Source organism: Dipodomys spectabilis, unplaced genomic scaffold (genome assembly GCF_019054845.1).
Source record: "Dipodomys spectabilis isolate Male_0828 unplaced genomic scaffold, ASM1905484v1 ptg000333l, whole genome shotgun sequence".
NCBI classification, from domain to species: Eukaryota; Metazoa; Chordata; class Mammalia; order Rodentia; family Heteromyidae; genus Dipodomys; species Dipodomys spectabilis.
In genome coordinates, this window is record NW_024871010.1 from 1,685,522 (window position 1) to 1,704,279 (window position 18,758).

General features: G+C 41.2%; 1 pseudogene; it reads left to right on the top strand.

The window, feature by feature from the left end:
- Positions 1 to 7,246: 7,246 nt before the first annotated feature.
- LOC122095052 overlaps positions 7,247 to 18,758 on the top strand; it is a 51,365-nt pseudogene continuing 39,853 nt past the window's right edge.

Here is an 18,758-nt window from a genome sequence, read left to right on the forward strand (position 1 = left end):
AACATAAAACTTTAACAAATTAATATATGACAAACTAGATATATCACAAGATCAAGTGGATGTGATACTGTTTATTTTTACTAGTAATTGCAGCTGAATCTTATACAGTGCCTACTAAGTGCCAGTTGTATGTACACCTGACCTGCTTGTGCAATCCATGTATCTCCTTAATGACATGGATGCCTTCATTTCCCCATGTTCTGTGGCATGAGTGTTCTAAGAGGAAGATCTAGGTCTGTCAGTCCAGGGAGTGTGTCCTGAGTCTGCTCTCCTAACCTGGTGCTTTAGTTATAAGCACTGAGCTAAAAGTTGGGATTTTAGTAGGGCAATCTTTTCTTAAAGACCTATTTACAGTAATAGTGGGAAACAGTGCTCAAGCCTGTAATCCTAGCTACTTAGGAGGCTGAGATCTGTGGAATGCAGTTTGAAGCCAGCGTGTGCAGACAAGTCCATGAATCTCTTATCTACAATTAACCATAAAAAAAAACGGAAAAAGAAGTATGGTTCAAGTATTAGAACAGTGCCTTGAAAAAAAAGCTAAACCCCCACAACCAACCAAAAAATAAGAATAGAAGTGAAGTAGGAAGAGGAGGAGGAGGAGAAGGAGCTAGAGCAGGAGGAGGAGGAGGAGGAAGGACTATGTAAGCAAGGAACAATCAATATTGTTAGACCATGTACTGTTTGTCTGCTGTTGGCTTACCTCGCTCAACATGATTCCTTCTAGTTCCATCCATTTCCCTGCAAATGCCATTATTTTGTCAATTCTAATGGCTGCATAATATTTCATTGTGTATAGATAACACAATTTTTGGATCCACTTATCTGTGGTGGGGCATGTGGGTTGTTTCCATATCTTAGCTATTGTGAACAGTGCTGCAATAAACATGGAGGTGCAAGTGTCCTTGTATATTGGTTATTGTTGTTCAGGGTAGATGCCTAGAAGTGGTATGACTGGGTCATAAAGGAGGTCAATCTTTAGCTTTCTAAGGACCCTCCAGACTGCTTTCCAAAGTGGTTGTATAAGTGTACATTCCCACCAGCAGTGTAATAGGGTTCCTCTTTCTCCACATCCCCTCCAGCATTTATTGTAAGCTGATTTGTGCATGTGGGATATTCTGACTGGGGTAAGCTGGTATTTCAGGGTTGTCTTTATTTGCATTTCCTTCACCACCAGGGATGATGAACATTTCCTCATGTGTTTCTTTGCCATTTTTATTTCTTCATCTGAGAAGTCCCTCTTTAGTTCCCTTGCCCATTTAATATTTGGTTTGTTAGGTTTGGGAGTTCCCTGTATATACTGGATGATAACCCCTTGTCTGATGTATTGCTGGTAAATATTTTTTCCCAATTAGTTGGTTGTCTTTCTAGCTTGGTCTTTCTAGATTTAGCTGTGCAGAAGCTTTTTATTTTAAGGTTGTCCAATTTGTCGAGTATCTCTCCAATTTGTTGTGACCCTGGGACTCTGTTCAGGAAGTTCCTTCCTGTGACTATTAGTTCAAGTGTCTCTTCTACTCTGTCCTGCAGTAGTTTCAGAGATTCAGGTTTAATGTTAAGGTCTTTGATCCATTTTGAGTTGATGTTGGTCCATGGTATAGGCGGGGGTCCACTTTTAGTTTTCTCCATATGGCCGCCCAGTTTTCCCAGCACCAGTGATTGAAGAGGCTGTGTTTCTTCCATTGTATGTCTTTGGATCCTTTGTTGAATATCAGCTGGCTGTAGGCCTGTGGATTTATTTCTGGATCTTCTATTCTATTCCTTTGGTCTTCGGATCTGTTTTTGTGCCGGTACCATTCTGTCTTTGTTATTATAGCTCTGTAGTAGAGTTTGAAGTTCAGCATGGATATCCCTCCCATGTTGTCTTTATTCCCTAGAATTGTTTTGGCTATTCTAGGTCTTTTGTTGTTCCATATGAATTTTTGGACTGTTTTCTGAATTTCAGTGATGTACATCATTGGGATTTTAATAGGAATTGCATTGAATTTGTATATTAATTTTGGCAGTATTACAATCTACACTATATTAAGTCGGCCTATCCAAGGGCATGGGAGGTCTTTCCATTTCCTAGTGTCTTCTGCAATTTCTTTCTTTAACTTTTTATAGTTTTAATTAAATAGTTCTTTTACATCTTTGGTTAGGCTAATTCCTAAATATTTTATTTTGGGGGAGGTTATTGTGAATGGGATTGCTCCCTTTATTTCCCTCTCTTCTTGTACATTGTCAGTGTACAGGAAGGCAACTGATTTTTGTGGGTTTATTTTGTATCCTGCTATTTTGCCGAAGTGTTTTATGATTTCTAAGAGTTTGGGGATGGAGTTTTTGGGATCATGAAGGTATAGTATCATGTCATCTGCAAAAAGGGATAGTTTAACTTCTTTCCCTATGCAGATCTTTAATGTCTTTTTCTTGCCTTATTGCCCTAGCTAAGGTTTCCAGGACTATATTGAAGAGGAGTGGAGACAGTGGGCACCTTGCCTTGTTCCTGATTTTAGGAGGATTGGTTTTAGCTTTTCCTCATTACGTATAATTGGCTATTGGTCTGTCACAAATGGCTTTTATTGTTTTTAGAAATGTTCCTTCTATTCCTATTTTCTCCAGAGCTTTTAGCATGAATGAACGTTGAATTTTATCAAAGGCCTTTTCTGCATCTGTGGTGATAATCATGTGATTCTTGACCTTGGCTCTGTTAATATGTTGGATTACATTTATTGACTAACATATGTTAAACCATCCCTGTGTCTCTGGGATGAAGCCTACCTGGTCATAGTGTATGATTATTTTTTTGTGTTTCTGGATTCTGTTAGCTAGAATCTTGTTAAGGATCTTTGCATCTGTGTTCATCAAGGAAATTAGCCTGTAATTCTCCTTTTTGGTTGGGTCTTTGCCTGGTTTGGGGATGAGTGTGATATTGGCATTGTAGAATGAGTTTGGGATAGCTCCCTCCTTCTCTGTTTCTCTGAAGAGCTTGAGGAATATGGGTATTAGTTCTTTAAAGGTCTTATAGAATTCTGCTGTGAATCCATCTGGTCCTGGGCATTTTTTTGTAGAAAGACTTTTGATAGTTTCCTGTATCTAGTTGTAGGATATTGGCTTATTTAATTGGTTAACTTCTTCTTTGCTCAGTTTGGGCAACTTGTATTTCTCTAAAAATGCATCCATTTCTGCCGGGTTTTCTTCCTTTAGAGAGTATAACTTTTGAAAGTAGTGTGTTTGGATTGTTTGGATATCTTGGGTACGAGTTGTAATTTTTCCCGGGGCATACCTAATCCTGTTAATATAGGTTTTCTCTCTTCTTTTTTAAATTAATCTTGCCAAAGTTCCATCAATTTAATTTATTTTTTCAAAGAACCAGCTTTTTATTTGGTTAATTTTGGCTATAATTTTCTGCTTTTCTAATTGGTTAATCTCTGCTCTTAATTTGGTTATCTGGCTCCATCTAGTAACTTTAGGTTCCATTTTTTCTTGTTTTTCTAGCTGTTTTAATTGCAACATGAGATTATTTACTTGATCTGTCTCCATTTTCTTGATGTGGGCACTTCGGGCAATAAATTTGCCTCTCAGGACTGCTTTTGCTGTGTCCCACAAGTTTCTTTGCGATGTGTTTTCATTTTCATTGAGTTGTAGGAAATGTTTTATTTCTTCTCTGATCTCTTCCGTTACCCAGGCATTGCTAAGAAGTGTGCTGTTCAATTTCCATGTATTAGAGAAATTTCTGCGGTATGCTTTGTTATTGAGAACTAGCTTGATTCCACTGTGGTCAGATAGGATACAGGGGATTATGTCGATCCCTTTGTATTTGCTTAAGTTCCTTGCATGAACTATGATATGGTCTATTTTGGAAAAAGTTCCATGAGCTGCTGAGAAGAATGTTTATTTTATTGTTTTTGGGTGAAATACTTGGTAGATGTCAGTTAATTCCGCTTGAAGTATGGCCTCACTTAATTCGGTATCTTCTTTGCCAATCCTCTGGTTGGTAGACCTGTCCTTTGGTGAGAGTGGTGTGTTAAAGTCTCCTAGTATTATCGTATTGGGATCTATTTTATTCTGTAAGTTTGAGGGTATTTGTTTAACATATCTGGGTACACCAATATTTGGGGCATATAAGTTGATGATGGTAATATCCTCCTCTTGTATTGTTCCCTGTGTTAATATGTAGTGTCCGTCCTTGTCTTTCTGTACTGATTTTAATGAAAAGTTTATTTTGTCAGATATCAGGATAGCTATACCCGATTTCTTACTGGGGGCATTTGATTGGTAGATCCTTTTCCAACCCTTTACTTGAATTTGTTTGTATGTTTGGCTGAGAGGTGGGTCTCCTGAAGGCAACAGATGTATAGGTCATGTTTTCTGATCCAGTGTGCAGTTCTTTTCTGATTGGCGAATTAAGCCCATTTAATATTATGAAAAAGTATAGAGAGATGCGTTGTTATCCTTGTCTTTCCATTTTCCTAAGATTTTCTTCTTTCATTTCCTCCTGTGCTTGCTCAGTTAGACTTTGATTAATGCCTGTCTGGGTGCAGGTCCCCGTTCCTGGTTGCTTTCTTCAGGTGGTGTCCCCCCTCTTAGTATTCTTTGTAATGCTGGCTTAATGTTTATATATTCATTTAGTTTTTCTTTGCTATTAAAAATTTTCAGTTCTCCATCGAATGTGAATGCTAGCTTTGCCAGGTATATCAGTCTGGGTTGGCAGTTATTGGCTCTCAGGGCTCGTATGGTGCTTTCCCAGGCCTTTCCTGCTTTCAGTGTTTGTGTGGAGGGATCTGCAGTGATTCTAATTTTTTTCCCATTGTAGGATAGCTCCTTCTTCATTTTTGCTGCATGCAAGATTGTTTCCTTATTATTCAGATTTATCATTTTTACTATAATGTGTCTAGAAGTGTTTCTCCTGGGATCTTGCTTGTTGGGTGTTCTATGTGCTTCTGTTATGTAGGTAAGATGTTTTTTTTGAGGTGGGGAAAAATTTCACCGATTATCTTGTCAAATTAGTGTTGCATTCCCTTGCTCTGAAATTCCTCACCTTCGTCCACTCCAGTTATACGAAGATTAAATTTCTTGGCATTATCTGCTTGTTCTTAAATTTCCCTTTGGATAAATTTGAGTGATTTTTCCATATCTGTCACTTTTTGGTCCAGTTGGTGTATTCTGTCTTCTGTATCTTACACTCTACATTTCGTTCACTCTGTTAACTGTGGTTTTTATTGTGGTTTGCATGGAGGAAATGGACTCATTTATGGATTTGATGTTTGTTTTCACTGTACTGATCTCACCTCTTTATGAGGTATGTACTGCCTCTAATTTGGCATTTATTTGCAGCCTCTATTTTTGCTGCATCTCCTGTTTGATATCCATTATCTCTTTTGATAGTTCATCCTTGTGCTCTTTCAATTTCTGGTCTATTTCTTGCTTTATTGCTTGAGTCATTGCCTACAGCATCCCTTAGATGTAGCTTTTGTCTTCCATTCCTGCTTTGCTCCCACTGGGGATCTCCCCTGCCTGGCTGCTGGCTATTGAGGATAGCTTGCTATCCTCAGTGTTGATAAACCTTGTAATTTTTCTCTGTGATTTTTGCATGGGGCTTCAGGGATTATTGGAGACTAATCTGCAATCTTGTTTTGGTGTGTCTGTCTTTGCTTGGTTGCTGATTCTGTATTGGTAGAGAGAGTCTGTGCCTGATCTGGGTTCTATTTGGGGCCTACCTCTAGCTGCTGGTCTGACCTACAGAGGATTCTCGGCTCTCTGCTGTATATTGCTGGCAATTCCCGCCTTTGGAAGGATTGAGCAGCCTAGACTGCTCCTGCTTGCTCCTACGGGTGCTCTTGGCAAGATTGTATGCTCTGAATGCACTCTCCCAGATGCTGGAGTCTGCTATCGGCTCCTTTTTTTTTTGGCCAGTTGTGGGCTTGAACTCTGGGTTTAGGTGCTGTTCCTCAGCTCTTCAGCTCAAGGCTGGCACCCTACCATTTGAGCCACAGCACCACTTCTGACCCTTTCTGCTTATGTGATGCTGAGGAATCAGATTCAGGACCTCATGCACCCAAGACTATCACTCTACTGCTGAGCCACCTTACCAGCCTGAGCTCCTGCCTACTATCAGGTGCTGGCTGCCTGTGTTGCCCAATTCCCAGCCTAGAGTATATAGGTTGGGTTTTGGTGGGGTTTGGGTTCTCTTGTCCTGAGCCTCCAGGTCTTTTGTTGTCACAGGCGTGCTTCCCAGGGGGTGCAGTTCCCTTTTTTTCTCCCCTCTGCTGAGGCATATGCTCAGCTTTTGACTTCAGTTGGGAGGAGTTGGTTGTGTTGTTCAGATGCCGGATCCCCAGGCCTGGTCCCAGCCCCCACCTGGGGCACACCGGTTGGGCCTGTGCTGCTGTGTATACCACTTAGGTTATGCAGCCTGGGGTACACAGTTCAAATTTCTTCTACTGTTGGTTGTCTTGACCCAGGGGCACTGTTCCTGGCTTGGGCATTTAAGTTCCCTTCCAGGGGCACTCTTGCTCTAGCCTGGCCAGTGGAGTGTGCTCCATGGGCTAGTGGAGCTCTCGAACAGTTCCCAGTTTTAGTGGGTCCTGTGGTCCGGGTGTAGGGAGTCTGGGTCTGGGTCTGGGGATTCTCTCCAGCTCTGGTCTCCCTTGAGGGATACACTCTCCCCTGTGGGGTACTCACCCTGTTTCTGTGTGGTGTATGTCATCAGTTGCTGTTGCAATTTGAGTTCAGTTGGGGTGGTTGTGGGCTGGGCTGAACGGTGGTGGCTCTGTGTGATTCTCTTCTGTCTCTGCCTCTGTTGACGCTGTCGGTTCCACAGTGCCCACGCTGCAGGCAAGGGGTGGGGGCTGGTCCTCCTTACAGGTTCTGAGGGCTGGGGTTTGCACTCTCCGGATCAGCACCAGTTCCTTGTAGGTCTTTTGCTTTGCTGTTCTGTGGGAGTCCCGTGTAGCTCTGGGGATCCCGTCGTGGGGCCGAGTTCTGGGCTTGGGATTTTTTTCTGTTTATTGGCAGGTCTTACACCGGTACCTCAGGTGGCTTCTGAGCAAGTTATCTGTAGACAGCTCCCTGTGTCTCTGGGAGCCCTCCCTTGTCCTCGTCACAATTGGTGTGTCTGACACTGGTACCTCAGGCGACTTCTGCGTGGGTGATCTGCAGGCATCCCCCTGTTTCTCTGGGATCCCGGCAGCCCCCAGCGGATCATTGCAATCGGCGGGTCTGACACCTGTACCTCAGGCGGATACTGCTCGGGTAATTTGCAGACCGCCCAATGTGTCTCTGTGACCCCGGCAGCCCCTGCTGGGTCATCACAATCAGTGGGTCTGACACCAGTACCTCAGACGGCTTCTGCGTGGGTTACCTGCAGACAGCTTCCTGTGTCTCTGGGACTCCGGCAGCCCATGCAGGGCCCACTGGTGACGGCTTCATGTGCTGCCGGTGCCGGGAGGCTTCGGTGGGATGGAGCCTCTCTGCTAGGGTGGAGACTGAGGGGTGAAGGTGGGATCTTCATGGAGACTCCGGGCTGGTAGGTTTCTCTGTTTGTGACGATCAGCGGGTCTGCAAACCAGTACCTCAGGTGGCTTCTGCATGGGTGATCTGCAGGCAGCCCCCTGTGTCTCTGGGACTCCGGTAGCCCCCGCCGGGCTGGGTGTCCATTGCTTGGCGTGCTGCCGCACAGCCAGTAATGGTTGGAGGAGGGGTCTTCGCTCTTCTCTGTTCTGTAATTCTTCTTTTCCTCTCTTTCTTTTTTGTTATTTTCCACCTCCTGTTTTTCTCTGAGTGTTCATCTTTTTGTTGTTTTCCATCTCTTGGGGAGGTTAAGCGTTGGAACTCGAACTGTCTTTTTGGCTGGGGAGAGCTGTGGCATTTCCTTGCTGCCCTGTCACCATCTTGGTCCCCCCTTCCGTTTCCTTAAGTTTTAATACTTTATTTTATCCCTTGGCAGTACTGTAGTTTTGATTCTGAGGCTCATGCTGGGCAAGCAAGTGCTCTACCCCTTGACCCCTGCCCCCAGCCCTTGTTATTCATTTTACTTTAGATGAGCTCTTATTGTATTATTTTGCTTGGGTCAGAATCAGACTGTGATTGTAATGTATTTTCCTGCTGGGAAGCTTTTTTGTCCTTTCATATTTTTTGTAAATATAATTTTTCTTCTTATTAAAAAGAAGGTTCACAGAGGTGTACATTTATATGTCATTTTAAAATTCAAAACATTATTTTAAGAGTAAAAATGCATTCTTTCTGATGGAGGCATAGAATTCCATTGTGTATATATACCACATCTTCTTGATCCATTCATCTACTGAGGGGCATCTGGGTTGGTTCCATATCTTAGCTATGGTAAATAATGCTGCAATAAACATAGTTGTGCTGGTAGCTTTAGTGAGGCCTTGTTTGTGATCATTTGGGTAAATGCCCAAAAGTGGGATTGCTGGGTCATTGGGGAGCTCTATGTGGAGTCTTTTGAGGAACCTCCATACTGCTTTCCAAAGTGGTTGAACAAGTTTACATTCCCACCAACAATGAAGTAAGGTTCCCTTCTGTCCACATCCCCTCCAGCATCTGTTGTTGTTAGAGTTCTTGATTTTTGCCGTTCTAACTGGAGTGAGGTGATATCTCAATGTTGTTTTGATTTGCATTTCTTTTATGGCTAGGGATGTTGAACATTTCTTCATGTGTCTATTGGCCATCCGTCTTTCTTCTTCAGAGAAGCTTCTCTTTAAGTCTTTCACCCACTTACTTATTGGGCAGTTCTTTCTTTGAGGATTTGTTGTTGGGTGGTTTAATTTTTTGAGTTCCAAGTATATTTTAGATATGAGACCCTTGTCCGTTGTATGGCTAGTAAAGATCTTCTTCCAGTCCATGGGCTTTCTATTGATCTTGCTAGCTATGTCATTTGCCCTGCAGAAGCTCTGCAACCTTATACAATCCCATTTGTCCAACCTTTCTTTGATTTGATGCCTCCATCAGAAAGAATGACATTTCCCCATTTGTTAGGAAATGGAAAGGCTTGGAAAAAAATTATATTAAGTGAAGTAAGCCAGGCCCAAAGAAACATAGATCCCATGGTTTCCCTTATTTGCAATATCTAGTATAGGTATGAGTCAAGCGGAAAAAGTCAGAGAATTTAATGTTAGGAAAACGAACCCTCAAATATGTATTTTAATGTTTTTGTTTCTTTCATGCATGTGTTCTAACGCATTTATAAGATTATTTCTTGGTTGCTTTGTATGTCCCTCCCCCACAGTGTAACCCCCGCTTTCACTATATTTGATGTCAGTATAACATGTGGAGGAGATGGGGACAAACAAGTCGTTTAAGGATTCAGGTGGACCTGTTGCAACAATGAGAAGTACAAAATGTCATGTCAAAACCAGCTTTACAATGTCGGTGGGGGGGGAGGGGGGGTATGATTGGGTGGGGGGAGGGGGGAGGCTGGGAAGGGAGGTGAAGGGTAAACAAAGGAGGAGGCTGCAATGCTTGGTAAGAAATGTATGCATTATCCTGCCCATGTAATTGTAACCCCTCTGTACAGTATGTTCTCAAATAAAATAAAATAAAATAAAATAAAAAGAGTAAAAATGCAAATAATCACAAAAATTCATCTCTAGAAAAAAATGACTACCAGATTAAATGTTTTTGGAGGCTGGGTCAGTGGCATTTGGTATAGTTCTCACTTCAGCTCTAGTCAATGCTTCATAGTTCCAGGCCTGCATGACCTAAATAAAAACAAGTAAAAAAGTAAGAAAAATGATCCTTTAGGGCACAACTGTGGAAGATTTGAAATACTCTTGTACATTTTATTGACCATTTGTACATTTCTGTGGTGATGAAAAGTGATATAACAATTATGGTAGAATTTGTCACATTATTCTAACAAAACATAGCATGACCACATTACCCAGCAATTCTATTGCTCATTGCATTACAAAAATAACTGAAAAGAAAAAACCTGGAGTGTCTATCAGATGAACAGGTTTATAAAATATGAGATATGCATGAATGGATTATGACATCCACAAAAGGGCTGCAATTTAATATATGTCTGTCACGGATGGACACCAAAAATAATCTACTATTTATGTGAAACATATTGACTAAAACATTTCATAAGAGAAACTGGAAGATTAAAATTTCTGGAGCAGGTCATTGGGGTGATTATTACTCTATGATTGTGTGGATTCCATCAGTACCGAAAAGATAGTTCACAAATAGAGGTAATGGTTACAAAGTAGTGTGGATATAATTAATGTCCCTAGCAAGCATGAGGCCCTGCATTCAACCCCCAGCACATCCAAAAAACTGCTAAATCCTCCTTCCTTTTCCGCTGTTTTGATTGTATTACTCAGAGGATCTCTGGTGGATCTCTGATGTTTAGTCATGCATTAGAGAAAATCCATTATTTGAATATTAATTTTAAAGGAAACCTCGTATATTAAAATGAGAGCAATGCTTGCAGTTCTAACCCGGGGCTAAGACAGGAAGATCCTTACACAGTCAAGGCTGCATAGAGAGGTCATGTCTAAATCACTGTGGTATCTGCTGAAACTGGAGGGACAACTATTTGTAAGCAATTACAAGTGAGAGATAAAAGAGAGATAAGTTTTTGATCACATTATATTTTGGTCATGTCGGTTTGTATTTAATATTTACATGATTTTTAAAATTTTTCCTTTTTCCCTTACTCTCAGTATGTCATTTTGAAACTTTGTACTATGTTCTCGTTTGCCGCATTAAAATAAACATAGTTTTCCTTTATAGCATATTAAACATGGTTTTTAATTTTTTCTATATTACAACTACTTTTATTTATTTTAGAAAGCTTTTATCGTTTTTTTTTTCCTGCATGTAGGGAGTGGCCACTGTCTCAGAGATTTTTCTCAGTTCTGCTAATTGAACCACAGCTCAACTTCCACATTCAGTCTTTTGAAAAGTCTCATGCAAAGCCCAGCACAACTAAGGAGGCTAAAATCTGAGGATCTTTGTTTGAAGCCAGTCTGAGCAGCAAAATCTGAGATTCTTATCTCCAATTAATCACCAAAAAGCAGTGGGTAGTAGAACTCTAGCCTTGAGTAAAACAGGGCAATTTCAAGCCTTAGTACTGGTAATTACACAAACAAGTATCATGGACTTTCTTGCTTGGGCTGGCTTTGAACTGCTGCCCTTAGATTTCAGCCTCCTGGGTAGTTAGGATATACAGGCATGAGCAACCAACTGCTGACTTATTTTAATTTTTTTTGTGGTAGTTTCATGGGGATTAAAATCTGGGCTTAGGCAAGCACTCTACTGCTTGAGTCATAGAACCACTTCCAGTTTTCTGGTGGTTTATTGGAGATAAGAGTCTCATGGACTTTCCTGCCCGGGGTGGCTTGGAACTGCGATCCTCAATATCAGCCTCCTGAGTAGCCAGGATTACAGGCGTGAGCCGTGGTACACGGCTTATTTTAATATTTTTAATGATCTCTTTCTTGCTTTCAACTTCAAAACACTGTTTATTTTGTCCAGTAGACATGATCTTTGGGCCACATTGCTGTTTCTTAGTTATTTTGAAGGGCGGTAGGGGTGGAACTCTCAGCCTAGGTGCTGTCTTTGTGCTCTTCAGCTTAAGGCAAATGCTCTGCCAGTTCACCCACAAAGCCACTTCAGGTTTTCTGGTAGTTAATTGGAAATAAGTGTCTCATGAACTTTCCTGGCCAGGCTGACTTTGAACCGTGATCTTCATATCTCAGCCTCCTGAGTAGTAGGATTACAGGCTAGAGCCAGCAGTGCCCTTCTGTTTCTTAGCATTTTGACTCAAGGATGATGTTCTACAATTTCAACCACAGCTCCACTTCTAGCTTTTTTTGGTTTATTGGACATAAGTTTCAAATGTACTTTTCTGGGTAGTCTAGCTTCAAACCATGATCCTCAGATTTCAGCTTCCTGAGGTTCTCCGATTATACACATGAAGCACAAACCCATTGATCATTTAAAAATATTAATATGTTTTTTCACTTTTTATTTTTAAATTTTCCTTGTTTTTTATTTTTGTATATGTTCTAGTCCTGGGACTACAAATCAGGACCTAATACAATGCCAGAGATTTTCTTCAAGACTAGTGGCTTATCACATGAGCCAAAGCATAACTTTTGGCTATGCTTGTTTGTCTTCGTGCTAGAAGTAGAGGCCTGGGTGCTGTACTAGAAAGTGATTGCCCAGTTTGCATCTTGGGTTATAGCTCAACTCCAGGTTTTTTTTTTAAATTCTTGGTAGTTAATAGGAGATGAGTTTTATGCAAAGCCTAGCATGAATCAGTTGGCTGAATTCTAAGGATCATGGTTCAAAGCCAACCAGGGCAGAAAGCCAATGAGACTCTTAGCTCCAATTAATCACTGAAAAGCTGGGAATGGTAGAGCTCTATCCTTGAAAAAAACAACATAAATTCAAGCCACAAGATAGCACACAGATGCACATACAGAGAAGGCTTCATGGGCTTTCTGGCATGGGCTAGCTTTGACCCATGCTTCTCAGATTTCAGCCTCTCTTCATCCTCTCTTCTTTGAAAATTTTATTGGTTCTGTGGTTTGACCTCTGACTCTAAGGCCTATATGTTAGCTTTTAAACTCAAGGCTGGTGCTTTACCACCTTAGCCACAGCTCAAGACTTTGTAGTGTGTAGCTACAGATGAGAATCTCAAGCACCTTCCTTCCTAGGTTGACTTGACCCTGCAATGCTCAGTTGTCAGCCTCTTGTGTAGTAAGGATGACACACAGGGCCATCAACATTTGGGTCATTTTAAAACTTTAATATGTGCTTGTTTCCACCTTCTTTTTCTTTTTCCATTTTTGCTTGTCCTGGGAGTAGAAAATGAAGCTCAGATGTTGTCTCAGAGCACACATGGGACCAACCATAACATTTGGCTTTGCAGGGGAGGTTAATTGGAGAGAAAAGAATCATGGAGAGCTAGGCCAGATTCAGGAGGCTGAAAATTGAGGAGAGTTCATGACTCTCTTTTCTCCAAATAACCACTAAAATCAGAGTTGTAAATCATTGAGCAAAATAGTGCAAGTTCAAGCACCAGGATTGGCAAACACACACACACACACACACACACACACACACACACACACACGTCTTATGAACACCTGTACATGAGCTAAGCTTTAAAGAGTATCCTCAAATTTCAGCCTGAGTATATAGAATTATAGATATGAGCCACCAATGATTGTCTCATCAAAAGCTTTGTTATTTAGTTTTTCTTCTCTTCTTCTACCCTTCTTTTCATTTATTTCTTTCCTTTTGTGTGTGTTGGTGCTGGAGCTCGAGCTCATGCAAGGCCTGGCCTGATTCAGGAGGCTGAAATCTGTCCATCATAGTTTGAAAGCAGCCTGAGCAGGAAAGTCCAAGAAACTCTTATCTCCCTTTAATCAACAAGAACCTATCCCCAGTGTGGCCACCACACACAAAACAGTCTCCTGGAATTTTTTGATTGGGTTTGCCTTTACACAGGATCTTATATTTCAGTCTCCTGCATTTCTAGAATTACAGACATGAGCCAACAGTCCTAGGTTCTCTACTTCCAAGCATTTAATTTTCTTGTTGAGATCCTGAGGCTGGATCTGTGATCCAGGGCACTGTTTCAATAAGTTATTAGTTCAAGGCTGGTGCTTTACAACTACAATCACAGCTTCATTTCTGGCGTTTTCTGCTGGTTAGTTGGAGACTTATGAACTTCCCTGTCCAGGCTGGTTATGAACAACAAACTTTAGATTTCATTCTTGTGAGTCAGTAGGATTGCACATATCGACCAAACATTCATGCATGGATCATTTTGAAACTTTAATTGGATTTTCTCACACCGTTTTTCTTCTTTTTCCTAATTCTGGGGCTTGAATTTAGGCCTTGGGCACTGTCCCTGAACTTCTGTTACTCAAGGTAAGAACTCTACTACTTGAGCCACTGTGCCACTGCCAGCCTTTTTTATTTATGAGGTACTGAGGATACAAACCCAGGGATTCAAACATGGTAGGCAAGCACTCTGTCACTAAGCCACATTCCCAGCAATTCTTACACCTTTTCATTTGTATTTTTATTTTCTTGTGTATGTTGGTCCTGGGTCTAAAAATCAGCCCAGTTGCAGTCCCAGAAGTTTTTATTCAAGACTAGCACACTAAGACATGAACCACAGCATAACTTGTGGCTATTAGTTTTTGTTTTGTTTTAAATAGCTACTTACAGTTGAGTCAATGAATTCTCCTACCTGGGCTGGCTTTCAACTGTGATCTTCAGATTTGAGCCTCCCAAGTGGCTACCATCACAGATGTGTGCCACCTATGCTTGGCTCATTTTAAACTCTGAAATTAGCCCTTTCTTCTCCCAACTTCTCTACATTTATTTATTTTAATGTTTGTGTGTATGTTGGTCCTGAAGTTAATATCAAGATCTGGGTGCTGTCCCAGAAATTATTTTCTCATTTCTGCCATTGAAGCCACAGCTCAATCACCATGTTTTATTTTTCTTCCTTTTGGTGGTTAATTGAAGAGTCTCATGTAAAGCCCAGCAAGACACAGGAGGCTGAAATCTGGGGATTGAAGTTGAAGCTATCCTGCATAGGAAAGTCCATGAGACTATTTCCATCAACTAACTACTCAAATTCAAGCCCCAGGTTGGCACACACAGTAAAAAAGCCCCATAGACTTTCCTGTTTGGGCTGGTTTTAAAACGTATCTTCAGACTTCAGCTCCCCGAATAGCTATAATAATAAGCAAGAACAACCAGCCCCAGGCTTATTTTTAAGTCCCAAATGGTCATTTCTTCTCTTTTTTCAGTTTTGTTTTTGGTCGACTTTAGGCTGAATTATGGACCGGGGAACTGTTTCCCAGTTTTTTTTCACTAAATTTCAGTACTTTACAACTACTATCACACCTTCATTTCCAGCTTTTACTGGGTAGTTGGAGAAAAGAATTTCAATCACTTTCCTGCCCAGGCTGGCTTTTAGCTGTGATCCTCATATTTCATCTTTCTGAGTACCATGGAATACACACATACACCAATAACTCATGGCTCATTTTGAAACTATAATTTTCTCGTTCTCCCATCTTTTATAATTTGTGCTTTTTTTCTTTCTTTGTAAGTGTCTGTGCTAGGGCATCAGCACCAAGGTCTGTGTGCTGTCCCAGAGCTTTCTGTTTAAGACTAGCACTCTACCACATGTGCCAGAGCACAGCTAGTGGCATATTTTTTATGACAAATGAGTCATAAGAATCTCAGGGATTCTCCTACCTGGGCTAGCCTTCAACTGTGATCCTAAGCTTTCATCCTCCTGAGTAGCTGATAGAAAATCAGTGAGCTACCAATGCTTGATTTATTTAGACCTCTGTCATTGGATCTTCCTTCTGCACTTCTACCCTCCTTTTCTTTAATAATTCTGTGATAGTCCTGGGGCTTGAACTCAGCTCCTGGTTGCTGTCCCAGAAAGTGATTGCCCAATTCTGCCACTTGAGCCATAACTCAATTCCCAGGTTTTTTTTTTCTTTTCTTTTTGAAAATTAATTGGAGATAAGAGTCTGAGACAAAGCCTAGCATAAATCAAGCTAGCCTGGGAAGGAAAGTCCATGAGACTATGACCTCCAATTAACCACTGAATAGCTGGGAGTGGTAGGGCACTATCCTTGAACAAACCAGCAGAAGTTCAAGGATGGCACACACAAGCCGCAGGATGGCACAGAGATGCACAAACACAGTCTCATGGATTTTCTTGCTTGTGTTAGCTTTGAACTCTGATCCTCAGATTTCAGTCTCTCTTCTTCCACTGTCCTTTTTATTTATTGTTTTTTATTTGTAATTTTTAGTGGTCCTGCAGCTTGATATCTGGTTCTGAGGACTGCTTCTTACCTTTTTAAATAAAGGCTGCTACTTTACAACCTCAGCTTCAGCTCAGGGCTTTGTGCTAGGTAGTTTGGATAAGCACCTCAAGCATGTTTATGCCCAGGATGACTTGATACCACAATTCTCAGATGTCAGCCTTTTGTGCAGTTAGGATTATACACAGGACCAACAACCCTTGTGTCATTTTAAAACTTTAATATGTGCTGTCACTATCTACTGTTGTTTACTTTTTTCTTTTTTTTGCATGTGTGTGCTGTTACTGGGTCTACAAATTGGGGCTCATATTCTGTCCCAGAAGTTTTTTTTTTTTTGGGTCCGGTCGTGGGGCCTGAACTCTGGGCCTGGGCACTGTCCCTCAGCTCTTCAGCTCAAGGGTAGTGCTCTACCACTTGAGCCACAGTGCCACTTCCGGCTTTTTTCCTTTTGCTTATGTGGTGCTGAGGAATCGAACCCAGGGCCTTGAGCATGCAAGGTAAGCGCTCTACCACTGAGCCACCTTCCCAGCCCTTGTCCCAGAAGTTTTTATTCAAGGCTATCCTCTATTACATGAGACACACTATAACTTTTTGGCCCTGTTTTTGTGGGGGTGATTAATTACAGACAAGATTTTCATGGACTCTCCTGCCAGGGCTGGACATAAACCACTTGAATAGCTAGTAGAACATGTATGAGCCACTAATGCTTGATTCATTTAAGCCTTTGTCACTCACTCTTCCTTGGTTACTTCTACTCTTCTTTATTTCTTCTGTGAATGTCCTGGGGCTTGAACTCAGGGTTTAGGTGGAGTACCAGAATATATTTGCCTGGTTCTGCCACTTAAGCCATAGCTCAAATTCCAGCTGAATCAGGTGGCTGAAATCTGAGGACAATGTTTCCTTTGAAACCAGCCTCGGCAGGAAATTGATGACACTCTTATCTCCAATTCACCACCCAAAATCTGGGAATGCTAGGGCACTAGCAAAGTATGGTACACAAACACACACATCACAGATACAAACACATACACACACACGAACATACACACATATACACACATACACACAAAGTCTCCTGGACTTTGCTTCTTGACCTGGCCTTGAAAGTTGATCCTCAAATTTCTGCCTCCTGAGTGGACTACAGCCATGATCAACAAGCACCAAGCTTATGTTTCAATTTACAATTGGACTTTCTTCTCTTCTCCTACACATTTTTTAGCACCAGGAATTGATCTCTGGGTCAGCAAACAAGTTTTTTTTTTTTTTTTTAGCTTTTTCAACAAATACAGTGTTTTACAACTACAATGATATCTATACTGGGTAGTTGGGTGTAAGAGTTTCATGTACTTTTTTGCCCAGTCTAGCTTTGAACCTTGAATAGCTAGGAATACACATATGAACCAAAACCCATGCTCATTTTGAAACTGGCTTTCGGTTTTCCCATCATTTTTAGTTTGGGGTTTTTTGGTTTTTTTGAAATGTGTGTCTAGGATTTCAACTTAGGGCTTAGGTGCTGCTCCAAGCTTTTCGGTTTAAGACTACCATTCAACTGCATGAGCCAAAGTACAGCTTTGTAGCTTATTTTTGGTGGCAAATTAGATAGATGAGTCTCATGAGTCTCATGGACTCTCCTGCCTTGGCTGGTCATGAATTGTGATCCTTAGATTTCATCCTCCTGAGTACCTCGTATAACATGTGTGAGCAACCAATGTTTGATTCATTTCAACCTCTATCACTGATAGAGGTTTTGTACTTCTATCCTCCTTTTCTTTTATTTCTTCTGTGTCTGTCCTGTGGCTTGAACTCAGGGTCTGGGTTCTGTACCAGATACTATTTCCCAGTTCTGTCACTTGACCACAGCTCAATTCCAGGGTTTATCTTTTATTTTCTGTTTTGGAGGTTAATTTGAAATGAGTAGAGCTAGTCCAGATTCATGAGGCTGAGGATCAAAGTTTGTACCAGCCTAGGCAGGAAAGACCATGATATCTCCAATTATAACCACTAAAAAGCTGAGAATAGTAGAGCCTTGAGAAAAACATCTTTAAATATTATCCTCAGATTTTAGCCTCTTGAGTAACTAGAATTACAGTTATGAGTCACCAATGATTGGCTGATTGGCACATCGAAGCTACGGTTATTGGTTCTTCTCTTCTTCTACCCTTCTTTACATTTATTCATTTCATTGTTTTGTGTATAATGGTCCTGGAGCTAGAACTCATTCAAGTCCTGGCCTGTTTCAGGAGGCTGAAGTCTGACCATCATGGTTAAAAGCCACCCTGAGCAGGAAAGTCTAAGATCCTTACCTCCAATTAACTGCCAAAAATCTGGGAGTAGTACAGTTCCAGCCCCAGGAATCTCCACAAAGGACTGTCTTCTGGGCTTTCCTGCTAAGTTTGGCCTTTACACTGGATCCCCATATTTCTGCCTCCTGGATTCTAGAATTACAGGCATGAATGACCAGCCCCAGGTTCTATGTTTCTTATCATTTTTTTGTGATCCAGAGGCTGGATCTCTGAGGCACTCAGGGTACTGTTTTATAGCTTTCTTACTCAAGGCTGGTGCTTTACAACTCCAATCACAGCTTCACTTTTGTTTTCTTGTTTGTTTTGCTAGTGATTTGATGATGAGACACCATAACCCTCAGATTTCATCTATCTTAGTATCTAGGATTACGCACATGAAACAAAAACTCATGGCTCATTTTGAAATTTTAATTGGATTTTCCAATACATTTTTTAATTTCTATTTTTTATTTCCATATGGGTATTATCACAGTACTTTTTTTTGCCAGTCGTGGGGCCTGAACTCTGGGCTTGGGCACTGTCCCTCAGCCCTTCAGCTTGAGGCTAGAGCCCTAGCAGTTGTTCCACAGTGCCACTTCTGGCTTTTTCTGCTTATTTGTTGCTGAGGAATTGAACCCAGGGCCTCATGCATGCAAGG